The sequence below is a fragment of the Phalacrocorax carbo genome, chromosome 1 (genome assembly GCF_963921805.1).
Source record: "Phalacrocorax carbo chromosome 1, bPhaCar2.1, whole genome shotgun sequence".
Lineage (NCBI taxonomy): Eukaryota > Metazoa > Chordata > Aves > Suliformes > Phalacrocoracidae > Phalacrocorax > Phalacrocorax carbo.
In genome coordinates this window covers 132,828,971-132,841,457 of record NC_087513.1, presented here as the reverse complement: position 1 = coordinate 132,841,457, position 12,487 = coordinate 132,828,971, and the positions used below count along the sequence as shown (strand labels likewise).

General features: G+C 36.3%; 1 protein-coding gene across 4 annotated transcripts in view; it reads left to right on the top strand.

Moving 5' to 3' along the window:
• Positions 1-12,487, top strand: part of CDKL5 (cyclin dependent kinase like 5) — a 142,221-nt gene that overhangs the window by 12,028 nt on the left and 117,706 nt on the right. Inside the window, exon 1 of one of the 4 annotated variants that reach the window (XM_064474693.1) lies at positions 2,715-3,529. The exons of the other annotated variants lie outside the window; for them this stretch is intronic. The gene's annotated coding sequence lies outside the window, so the exon portion shown is untranslated. Of the gene's footprint in view, positions 1-2,714; positions 3,530-12,487 lie in introns of those variants that run through there. 4 annotated transcript variants of the gene reach the window in all.

Here is a 12,487-nt window from a genome sequence, read left to right as displayed (position 1 = left end):
GTTGAAAAGCAAATGATGCTGGGCACGTATGTATTTGTAGGCTAGAGAATTTCCTATGATGCTTGCATTAAGATTGACTCTAAGAGTACAAAAATATACAAAATATACCGTTAATGCTGTATAGTTTTATTATAAATGAAACAAATTATTTTTTACGAAATCAAATTCTAAATTACAGAAGCCTTATTTCATACTATATTTAATCTAGCTTGGCTAAAAAGTAGCTTTTAGGGATGTCTTGCTGCTGTTTCTAGTATTATTACATGGCAGCAATTCTCATATGGACCACTTCCATAGTATTTATGATCCTTTATGTGGGACTGCCAATGGTGATGTATTGGTATTGGGAAAATGCTGTTTGTTTGGTTGCTTGGATTTTTTAATACAAGGAATATACCTTTTGTACCTTTGATGTGTAATCTTAAGAAAAAGAGAAAACGATGCCATGCTAACAGCTTATTTTCTCCTGATTGTTTTTTTTAGAAAATGAAAGCACTTGTACAAAGGCTGCAGATAATAATTAAAGGACAAAAATTTCAATATGCTTCTAAAATACATGAACTGAAGAGAAATTACCAGAAAGGTATATGGAATACTGGAATATGAAGGGAAGTGTTTTTAAATAATTTTCAAGAAAGTCTTCTCCTGGAATATGTGCATACTATCTTTTTTTTTTCCACTAGCTTCTGCAGTTTGATAAGTCTTTTTCCATTTTCTCTGATTAAATGAAAACAAGTAGATATTCTCTTTCAAATATTGTTCCTTAACAATACAGAATAATGTAATGTTATGTTGTGCTCATCAGTTTTATAGTTGTTACAGTTCATTAAGATGCTTTCTAATAATTCCACCTGATGAAAATAATACTGCCATTTAATTAATAGCAAAACCAAATCATTGGAGGAGGAGAAACATAGCTCAAACTAATCTAAAAAAAGATGAGAGCAGGTGCTGAGCAATTGCACTGCAGTACAATCCAAATTGATTTTGAGTTAAGATGTTGGTAGTGGCATGAGAGAATACTGTGCATGTGCCAGTGCTAGCCATAGATGGTACAGCTGTGATTGGAGTGCTGAAAAAGTGGTATATAAGTCAAGGTAGCAACAGGTCTAAATTCCAGATGGATAAGAGTTCTAGTGTGCAGCCATTGACTAACGCTTATTTTGGTTCATTACTCTGCTTCTAAAATATTGTGAACATGTCATACCCAAATTAAAATCTAAACACTATTAAATGTACATCCTTAAGACCCTTCCCTTTCAGAAGAGAAGGATTAGGTGAAAACAGGACTGGGTCCTTGTGTATTGTGAAACAGATCAGTTAAATTGCCAGATAATTAAGGATTATTTACCTGAATTTGTTATATGTTGAAAGCTGTATCTCCTCTATCAGCACTTCTGAGAGTCAGTTTTGCAAACAAGTAGTCTGAGCTTTTTGTTTTAAATTCTACCAAGATTATGGGACATAAAGTAAGCATAATTATGTCTTTTTTTTTTTTTTTTTTTCTAATGGTCCTTGTGCCTTCAAGGAGTTTAGGTAATAAAGCGTTGTGTGCCATTGTATAAATGACTATAACCAATTGTTCAAAGATATTAAGTGGAGTAAATAAAATATATTAAATTTGGAAAGGGTTGGAAAACTAGGTTTGGTTTAAAAATCTGTGCTGTATAAGGTGTTGTGGTGAGCATGACTTGAAACAATACTTTGAGTTCCATGAATGGGCCTATTTAATTTCCTTGTTTTGCTTGTCTTATTTTAAGAGACTTGTAAAACAAGTTGGAGAAATACAAATTGGAGCAAAATTTGAGAAAACAGAAATCTATAGCACGCTTATGCCTTTTGGTAGAAACTGTGAATATTCTGGGCTGTATCCGAACTTGCTGTGTGGTTTTAGCCTTTGTTGCTTGGCTCTATTCAGGGTAGTGCCTCTGTTCTTTCATGCACCACTATTCATATGCTGTTGATCATACAATTTTAAGGTAGAAAAGTGGTCAAAGACACCACTGACACTTATTTACAATGATTCTTTTAGTTAAAGGGTATAATCATCAAGTAACCCTTTTGCAAAATAACAAACATGATTTCCCACATGATTTCCCACCCCCAAATTATATGGTAATACTGTAAGCTATCCCTGTATTGTATGCCTTGCCGTTGGGGCACAGCTTAATTGAATCAGAGCTGGAGGATGCGAACAGCAAAAGTTTTCATCTATTCTACTTAAGAAACCTGAAGGCAAAGCTTAAGTGGAATGAGTTTCACTGGTAGATATACTAAGAAAGCATTTTAGGTAGATTTTGCAGCTTTGTCAATGACATGAGGTGGGGTCTTTTGAGCAGACCTCAGAGTGTCACTGCTCCTACTTCCGTATACAGGAAGTTGTTTGGAATTTAACTTTCTTCTTCATTATAAGGATTGTAGAGTCATTGGCTCAGCATTTGAGATTACTGAATAGGAACCAAAACAAAAAAGACTCCCTAGGTTGTAGACTGCTTTTAAGATAGAATACTGAAGTATGCTGAGCTCTTGTATTCAGTGGTATTTGTCATTTCTCCCTAGAAGTTCCAGTAACATGTCCTTCACTGTTTTGTCCATTTGTATTAATGAGATGAAAGGTTAGGATGGTGCTTCAGGGGTTTTGCTTGCGATAGTGTACGTTTTAAGTTGGGGGTTTTTTTTTGTTTTTTTGTTCTCTGTTGCAATTTCATGGAATCTTGCAGGCTCTCATTTCTTGTTGGGAAATATTGCTCAAACTATAAATGGCTAACTGCTTAGCGATGCATTTTAATGAAGATTACTATTTAATGCTGTGATTTGCTTTGAACAAATTTGCTTTTTTCTAGGACCTTGGTGTGTCTTCCAGTGAACCTCTGAAAGGTATGATGAGGATCAGTGGTAGAAATGGTCCTCTTTAGTGTCATGGTTCTATTTTAGGATTGCTGCCATGGAGGGCAAATGTTGAATATGGTACGTTTAGGAAGTGAATGGGGATTGTTTTATGTATTAACAATTATTTTAATGTGAGAATGAAGGTGTTACTTGCCACATTATGGCTTTTTACATGCTTTTCATAGCTTAACCATTGACTTGTAGAAATGATTGAGACTATGATGAATTACTGTTGAAGGGAATTTGCGGATAGTAGTCCTTTTTCTAGAAAATAAGCTGATCTTTTAGGATCTGACTAAGGTTTTTTGTTTGTTTTGCCTTTTTTTTTTGTAGACTTTCTCCTTGATATTGTAATGTGTATTTAGTGAATATCAGCTATAGAACTTTGAGTTCTTTTCTAACAACTCTATTTGCAGTGAGTGTTTACTTAGTAAATGCGGCAAACGTTAGGAGTTGGATCTCAGCTATTCTGTACCCAAATTCTCTGTGCAGAGAGAGATTGAGATTTATTACCTAACTTATCCTGGTTTGCAAAAGCGAATAACTACCCCAGCACCATAACAAAATGAAGTTGGAGTCCTGAATTCATATAGTGTTCAAAAGTTTTTGTTAGGTTACAATACTCTCATCTTCTGCAAAGGTAAAGCATTTCTTTCATGACTCTTCAGTAAAATAGTCACTTAACATGGTTTGCTGTGAGAGGGAAGGTGTTAAATTTGGGTTATTGTGAGCGCCTCAGAATTCAAGCTGTCCTTTATATAATATGCTCAAGTGGAGAAAAAAACCCGGCAGTTATTTAGTATGAGTTGTTCAACTGTGTAATGCATGTTTTCATCATACGTTTAACAGTTTTGTTCTAATTCGGACACAAACCCCCTGTACGATCTTGATAATATTTTTCTCTTAAAGACTAAAGGCCTGGTAGTAATTGAGTCATAATTTTATAAACATTACATTTCTAGCTTTGCAGTTCAGTTGCACTCTTGCATATGAGAAAATAAATGAAATTAAAGAGAATCTCTTATTTATAAAATATGCAGTAGAGTGTATTTGGGTTTCAGCAATAATTAACAAATGAGGAGATAGAATGTGGAAGTACCAAGAGGGGAAGCATTGCTTGTGAGATTGGGGGAGGAGAGGGAAATGTTTTGCTGTAGTACAGCTATAAACACATTTTACAAATACTGTAATTCAGGAACAGCAGGCCAATGTGCTTTTTCAACAATGGGAAATACACTTTCTAGGGAGATCTGCTCTTACATTCTGTTTTAAAGACAATTTCTGTAGTTCTTGAATTTTCCAGTATGGGTTATTCTGTTGGGTAGGCTTCTATGGTTTTGATTTTTTTGGGGGACTTCTGCAAATGTTGCAGTAAATTAAGGAGAGGGAGAAAAAAGTCTCGGTTGGGAGAAAATCACGGTGAAATATCAAGCCCAATACTTGTGTGTTTATTTTAGCAATAAAATTTAAGAACTTTATGCTTAGGTGCCAGTTGTGTGCTGTGTGAAGTTGAAATAGAAAAAAATGTCAGTCTGCACTGCACATACATGTTCACTAGAGAAAAAAACCACATGTGTAAACTCGATTCAATCCATTTCTGCTTCTCTGAAGTTTGAAGTTCTGTCACTCTGAAGTGAAGCCTACCTCTTTTTTTTTTTTTACTCTTAAATAGAATTGCATTGAGTTCTGTAATACCCATTATCAAATTAGGTTAGATGATTACATTCTTACAAGTAGTTCACTTCTATGATACAGAAATGCTATGTGTGTATAGTTTATAAATGCAAGGTGACCTTCTTAAGGGAAGAAGTCTTTTTATAGTATGTGAGATTTTGATCTTTTTGGTTTTGTCTTATGCTGCCCACTTTTGTTCCCCAAGTATGGTTTTGAAGCTCTTCAATTCTAATATTAGGAAAGTGTCTTTTGAAAATCACGGTGAACTATGTTTTATCAATTGAGTAACAAAAAAGGGACTGAAACTAGTTAGCTAATTGTCATTTATTCCTCCTGCTTTTTTGACAGTTACCTTTAGATATTTACAATACCCCTTACTATTTTGGTTTAAAGATGTGGTTATGGTAGCTTATCCATAATGGCAACAGTAATAAAATGAAATACTGAACCAGAGCTGTTCCCCAAAGTCTTATTTGCTGTCAGATATCCCAGAAAACACAGAATGAGGCAAGGTGTTTTAATAGTAAATCTTATTTTTGCATAGGGAGTCTAACCCAAATTAAGTGAAAAAGCTGGTGCTCATTTTCTTGTTTCAGATGAGACAACAATGCATTGGTCAGGTACTTTGAAAGAAGGGAACACACAAGAATTCATTCACCTCTAGAAGTCTGAGATGTATATGTAAAATTAACACCACTTAATAGGCTCTGCTAGTGAGTATTAGGTGTAGCAAGCTACACTTTGTTAGTGATCTTCTACATATGGAAGTTCTACTGTTATTCTGCTGCACTTCCCTGTGGCTAGCATCTTAAAGCATGGTGGTATTAAGGAGATTTTAAATTCTGATATCAAGGTGGAACTCATACGCATATGAACTCTTACTTTCTATTACTTGCCTGAGAATAAAAATTCACTGTTACTGCCTATAAGATTTGGTTTACAGCATAAGATGATGTGACCATCTTCAATATTAGTGCTTTAGCAATGTCTTTCTACAACTGGGTCTGTGTAATACTTGTTCACTCTGCATATTTATGGCATATACAAGATTTAGTAAAGAAAAGGTGTGTTGTTTAGGATCAACTCTTTTTACAAGGCACAGATATTCTATTTGGTCTTGAGTATAGGATTCTGTTAATGTCAGTGTTTGTTAATCAATGGAAATACATTGAAGGAGATAAAAAAAATTGAATATAAGAAACTCGTTATTGTTCTGTGTTTTTATATCAGTTAGAGTTGCTTTTAAACCAGAAAGAACAAGTGTCTCTTCAGAAAGACTTTCATATGTTTTGTTTACAATTTCTAAATATAAACCCCTGTATTTCTAAAAATAGAAATTAAAGCAATTTGATTACAATTCTTAATGAGTGTTGAGATGAACGAATCAAGTAATCCAAATTCCTCAGAGTACTGAAAACACACCATATTCATTTTTCATTCTAATTCCCTTTAAACTGATAATAAATCAAAAGGCAAAGAAGAACAAATAGGACTGTTGCTGTGTACTAACTTGATATTAGTGGTCAGGGTTCCTTCCTTTAGGTGTAAATTTGGGGCTGTCCTATGCAGGGACAGGAGTTGGACTTGATGATCCTTGTGGGTCCCTTCCAACTCAGGACATTCTATGAAAAGGGATATTACACTTAATAGCTATCAGATCAGTATAACAGTGGTGTATTTCAAAGGGCAAAGGTCAAAAGGTAGTTACTGTTTGGATGTTACAAATCTGCAAAAACCAAAGGGGCAAGAGAATTCTTTGAAGTCATGAGCAGATAAGGGAAGTTCTGTTTCTGTTAGTAAATTTAAATGAGATTTTACAATATTGAAATCTCTTGAGTTTTGGAACAATTGAGAGGAAGAAAGGGAAGTCTTTTAGACTTGAAACACAATTCTACAAAAGTGTGCTATTTTTCCTTCTCTCCCTGCCCTGTTCAGCTCCCTTTCTTGGAGTAAAAGTTCTAATTCATCAGTATAGCTGAATTGCTGCACTTAACGGCACTGGCTGATAAAATGAAAATAATTGCTCCTGACTAGATGCAGTCATAAGAACACAGATAAACTGTGACTACAGCTATAACTTCATAACTTTTGAAATTTCTAAGTTCCTGTGTCTTTCAGACAGGTACCACTTGGCACTATTTTCAATATTCAGTGAAAGCAATCTGAAGACATGGTAGAACTGGAGTGCACTAATTGTTCTGCGCGCCATGTGAGCTATTGTAGGTGAAAAATCCTATAGCCCTTTGTTAGTTTCTCTGGGATCCTAATCTTTTATGTTGACATTTGGGTGTAACCAGTTCAGGTTCTTCAAACAAGCTACATGCTTTGTGGCCTTTTAATAATGAGTGTGACATTTTTAGAAAAAAAAATTCTTTTGAACATATGGCTGAATATTACTCAGTCTCTTTGCATTAACTCTTGTGACTCTTGGTTAGCTAAAGCAGTTTGTTTTTTAGCTTGTTCTGTTCCTTAGAGCTATATTCTTTTTATCACAAGGTAAGGCTAACAGGTTTTAAGTCCTGGAGTAACTACTGTAATCAACTGCCTTAGTCTGCTACAAACCGATTTCTAAAACTCCATTCAGTAATTTGTGTGTAAGGATGATAACATCAAGTTTGAGCTAAACTAGTCTTTACTTGCTAATCCACATTAGGTAAATTATTCTTGTATTAAATGACTGTTGTTGTTACAACTGTCTTATTTTCAATATGGCATGAAATGATGCCCTTTTTAGCTTTTGGGCTGTGTTGCTAAATAGATATTGTTTTGTCAAAGTGCACTGAACAGGCCTATACTGAAATCTAGATCCGAGGAAGAGATTATCTGACTGGAACAGAGTGAGGACAATAGGATGTTTTGGGCAGGGGGTGGGGAGTGGGTGTTTGTATGGGGCAGAGGCTTTGGGAGAATGCTCAGCGTTGCCTTTACATGCTTGTAGCATTCTTATGCTATACTGTGTATTCCCTCCTGGCTGTTGTCAGAAACCAGATGCTGGGTTTGGTAGACCCGTGGTCAAACAAGTTTAACTATTTTAATATTCTTGACAGATTGGGTCTTAGTAAAAATTATTTTTTTTTTCTTTAAGGCAGATAACAATAATTCAGAGACTCATACTATGTCAACAGTTCTGCAAATCTTTGAAATACCTATAGTCTGCAGGTCTTACTAGTGTTAATGATCTACTTTTGGTTTAAAAAATAAACTCAGAGCATCTAAAGATATCTAGCCTCCACTGCTTCTTTTAAAGGCACAGATCCTATGCTTATGAAAAATGCGTAACGCCTTTTTTGAAGACTGCCTGTATTCTTACTTGATTGGGAGGGCTAGGGAGGGGTTTTTAAAAGAAAAATTTGATTACTTAGATGTGTTGGTTGGATCTTGGATCCCTAGTCTGATTCTGTCTTTAGCAGGCACTTTTTTTAGTGTTACAGATGGGATTTTTATTTTCTTCATTTAAAATCTGAATTGGTAGCTGTGAGGAAATCTTTTGACTTGTGTAAAACACAAGGTGACTCTTAAGGAAGGTGGAAGAACCGGTACTAGAAGCAAATAGAGGAGGAATAAATAACAGTATCCTTCCCTGCTCATTAACTGGAAAGTCAGCAATAAATGGGCATTTTGTTTTATTTTTTTCACTACGATGTTTGGAAGTACCCATCTTAACCTTTGCTTAAGCTGCAAGTCTTATGCCTGGCTATTCACTGTGTGAATGACTGGTTTTATGACAGTTTTGTTTTAAATAGGAAGGTATGTATGTTTGTGCCCGTCTCTTCCAAATAGTTGAATGATTGAGTGTGATAGCAAGATGTTTTCCATTTTTCTAGTGGTGAGAAGTAGTGTATCTGCCTTCAGAAAAACTCCTCAAGCAATTCTAGATAAGGAATTCAGTAACGACAGTTGTTTAGCTCTTAAATGAGTTTTTTTTGCATACTGCATAATCTGCATTTGTAACGTGGAATAAAGCAATGTGTTTTGGACAGATTAATAAATTGTGGGCAGATAGCCATGTGAGGAGGTTTTTATTCATGCCTCTACTTGCTTTTGCATGATTTTGTATTGTACCAGAACCAGGGTGCACTAAAATAATTTTGCTGTCCTGTCTGTCAACATTTAGAGGATGTCATCAGCAGATCACATTTTATTGTGAACAAGGTGGAGGAATTTGAGGCCACTGAAGACTTCAGGAGCTCTGAGACAGAGAGATTATTTTTTTAATCCATTATGATGAATTAAATTGTTTTGGTGGAAGACCCTTAGGCAGGTCAGAGATTTCAACGCCAGTTACACTTAAACTATGTACCTGGGAAAAGGACCACAAATATTATCTCTCCTTCCTGGTTTATATTGTTTTATTTGATATAGTATTAAATTTTATAATAGGCACATGATGTCTTTGAATGGACATGCTTATTTGGGCTTTTTCTTCCCCTAGGGCCCCACTGGGGGGAAGAGATGTTGAGTGATTCTTTGATACATGGATGTGATTTGGGAGCCTTTAAATTGTGCCTTGTGAGTCTAATCATAAAAGGCAAATAGTGCAGGCATACATTTTGAAACTGAGTTAAGAAACTTAAAATCTGTTTTCTTAGAGCTATGTCTTTTGCTGAGTGCCAGACTGGCTGTCCCCTATGTGAAAGTAGGAGAGGGATTTTAGAGGGAATGGACCTTGTAAACTAGGATTTTTCTCTAGTTTCCCAGCTTATTCAGTGTGGTGAGTATGAGAGAGAATAGAAGCCAATCATCCTTCCTTGATTATAGGAGGCTATCCTTTCTAATTTGAACAACTGTTCCTTAGCGCTGGACGCTCCAGAGAAATCATAAGTATGCTTAGAGTTAAGCAAGCAATGGAAAGACAAAAACCTGTTCTTGTGGGAACGAAAATAGTCTGATTCCTTTCAGTAACTTCTCACTGAAACCTTTTTTCCTCTTCAGTGTTCTAAGTAGTAAACTTCTCCCCATCATTTTGCATCTCCACAGCAAATTAAAAGGCTAAACTCCTAAGGAGAACCTGAGATGGTGATGCATTTTTACATGTTTGCTTCACAGTTTGATCAATGTCCTGCTTGTAGGATTTAGAGCATTATATCATAGTATTCTCTGAGTTACACTCCACAGTGTTCTTTCATGGCTTTTTAGACTTGACAGTCTTCGCTTTGTAATATAAAGTAGGGAATTTAAGCAGCTAATAAGTCACTTGCTATACAAATAAAATCACAAAGGAGGGATAATCCACTGGTGAGACAAACACTGGTAACCTAGAATGTCTTGAAGAGTCACTTCAGGATGTGTGCAGCATCTTCAAGGGAAGTTAAAGTTCATCTTGCATTTCTGTTTTGTTTTATGGTCCTAAAGGAAGATGGCACAGCTCCTGTTGCTTCTTCCAGTATAGGAAGTTAGCCCAGTGAAATAATCCCATTCCTGGGGGCCTCTGATAGGCATTGTGTAGATGAATAATCTGTTGCCTTAGTTTTATTAGCATTTTGGCGATGTATCATTGAAACTGTTTCAAAACAAAAGTTGTAATTGCTGATCCATCCCTGATATTCATGGGCATTTGTGAATTTCTGTTCACCAGAGTAACTGTTTCTGTTGCTGATACTGCTGTGGATATCACTGTCTCAACTGTCTTCTACTACACAACATAACAATTGGTTCAATGTAGAAGATATGGTGAACAAAGAAGCAAAGTTTTTTTTTAATAGGAATCTATAAAGGCATCATCTGAAGATTCGGGAGACACTTCACTTTGCATTGAAAGACAGAACAGGCAATTCACTTGTGGCAGAATAAGCATCTGAGCTAAGATTAAGATAAACAATACTAAGTTTAAGAAATGTCTTAATTTAGGCACATCTGAAGGCACAGTGGATAACATGTTTGGAATAATGCTAGCTGCCTTGAAATCTGGGCAGGAGCAAATTAATATCTCGGGGCTAAGGAGAATTATGGCAAATTAAAATGTAAGACTTAACCACAGACAGGGACACTACAGGAAAAAAAGGGGTAACTTGAAGTTTTGTACTCCTGTTTGAATTTGGGAAATGCCTTCCTGTTGTCATGTAATACCCTCAGATACATCATGTGTTACAGTTTGAGATAACTCCAAAAGTGACAAAGAATCAGAGTACTTCAGGCTGGAAGGCACCTCTGGAAATCCAAACCCCCTTCTCAGTCTGGGTTGCCCAAGGTCCATGTCCAGTCGTGTTTTGAGTGTCTCCATCATGGAGACTCCGCAACCTCTCAGAGCGGCCTGCCCCAGTGTTTAGCCCTCCTCACTGTTACAGTGTTTTCTTTTGCTCAGACAGAACTTCCCTTGTGGTGGTTCATGTCATTCCTGCTTGTCCTTTCAGGGACACCTTCGAGAAGAATCTGGCTTCATCTTCTTTACACCCTCCTGTCAGACACTTAAACATTGGTAAGATCCCCCTCTGGTCACCTGTCCAATGTCCTTGGCACCCTAGGGTAGGGTATGGAGAGTGCTGTTGACTCCTAAAACCACCCTGAAGACTCAGGCATTCCTGGAGTTCCTGTTGCACCATCTCAAGTTGAGGGCTTGTGTAGTTACAATTTATACTGCCTCTTAGATTTTTTTTAATCAAAACTTTCACTGTTTTGATTCTTAGAGCAATTTTGTTTAATAATAAATAAATCTCATTATTGTGTTTATGGATCTTTACTAAGAGGAGGGATTTTAAAAAATGAAAGTTGAAGTTTAAATCATATTTATGAAAAAACATGAATACTTCACAAAATCCTGTAACTCTCAACTTTTCAAGGACATTTGATCTGCTATACTTCATTTGGGTTTCAGATCTAAAGGAAAAAAGTTTCTGCTCTCCAACTTGTGAGATGAACTGTGCTAATTTTGCTTGTATTCTGAAAGTGCTTTGAATGACTGAGAATGTTGAGCACTTTTTCTCTCTCAGCCATCAGTGAGGTTCACAGATGTTGCTTATGCAGTTATAAACAATGTTGCTCAGCAGCTTATAATCTGATCACAAGAAGCTACCATATCCTTTTCAGTCTCGTGAATACACGTTCAACCTGCAGCTGGTTAATTATCTTCAAGCAGTTCCTCTCTAATTCATTGGTAAACTCTGCTTATTTTCTGTTTCCGTGGATTAAGCTTCTGAATTAACAAAATGGCAAGAGAACATTACAGTCTTATTGATATGATCATGATGATGAGAGCAAATGGATTAGTCTGTGGCAGCATGCTGATTTTTTTCATCTCCGAGGTGCGAGTTGCTAAAGACTCTAGTCATGAATAAGCAATGTTATTTTTTGTGAGATTGCCATGGTGATCAGGTAGGTTGTGGAGAACAGTGAAGAAATACCTTTTTTCAATTTATGAGCTTAGGAGAAAATGGGAATTTGGGAACTCCCCGCTAATCCGAAGCTGTCAGGATTTTTCATGTCTTGCCAGTATGATTCTACTGTTGTTAAAACTGCAGAGGGCAGAGCACAGTAGCCCTGGTGTTATTCTGCCACTGTAAAATTGGCTAACTAATGCTTGCTAGTATTTGAGCTTATGGTGTACCTTAGTTTGCAGGTGCTGGTGGTGCATGTCTGAGTAACTAGTTAACCTCAGTGTAGCCTTCTGCAAGTGTCTTGTCTTTTGTCACGGCACTTGCCAGCCATTGCTGGAATTGTGAGGCTTCTAAGTAAGCCTTTTTTACCATTTGACCTTCTCAGCCATTTCTACTGTACTTCCTAAATGCATACAAACCAAGTAGCGTGAATGTAACATGAGAAATTCTTCACACTCAGTTGAACATTTTTAAATTATCTCCTCCTATTGCTACAGCAATTTGTCTGAGAACTTTTATGCTGTTATTGCAACTTGGTTGTTACTGCTGAAGCTGACTTGCAAGGCATTATGTTTGTCTCTACAAACCACAGTGTATTTGCAGTGATCACTGTT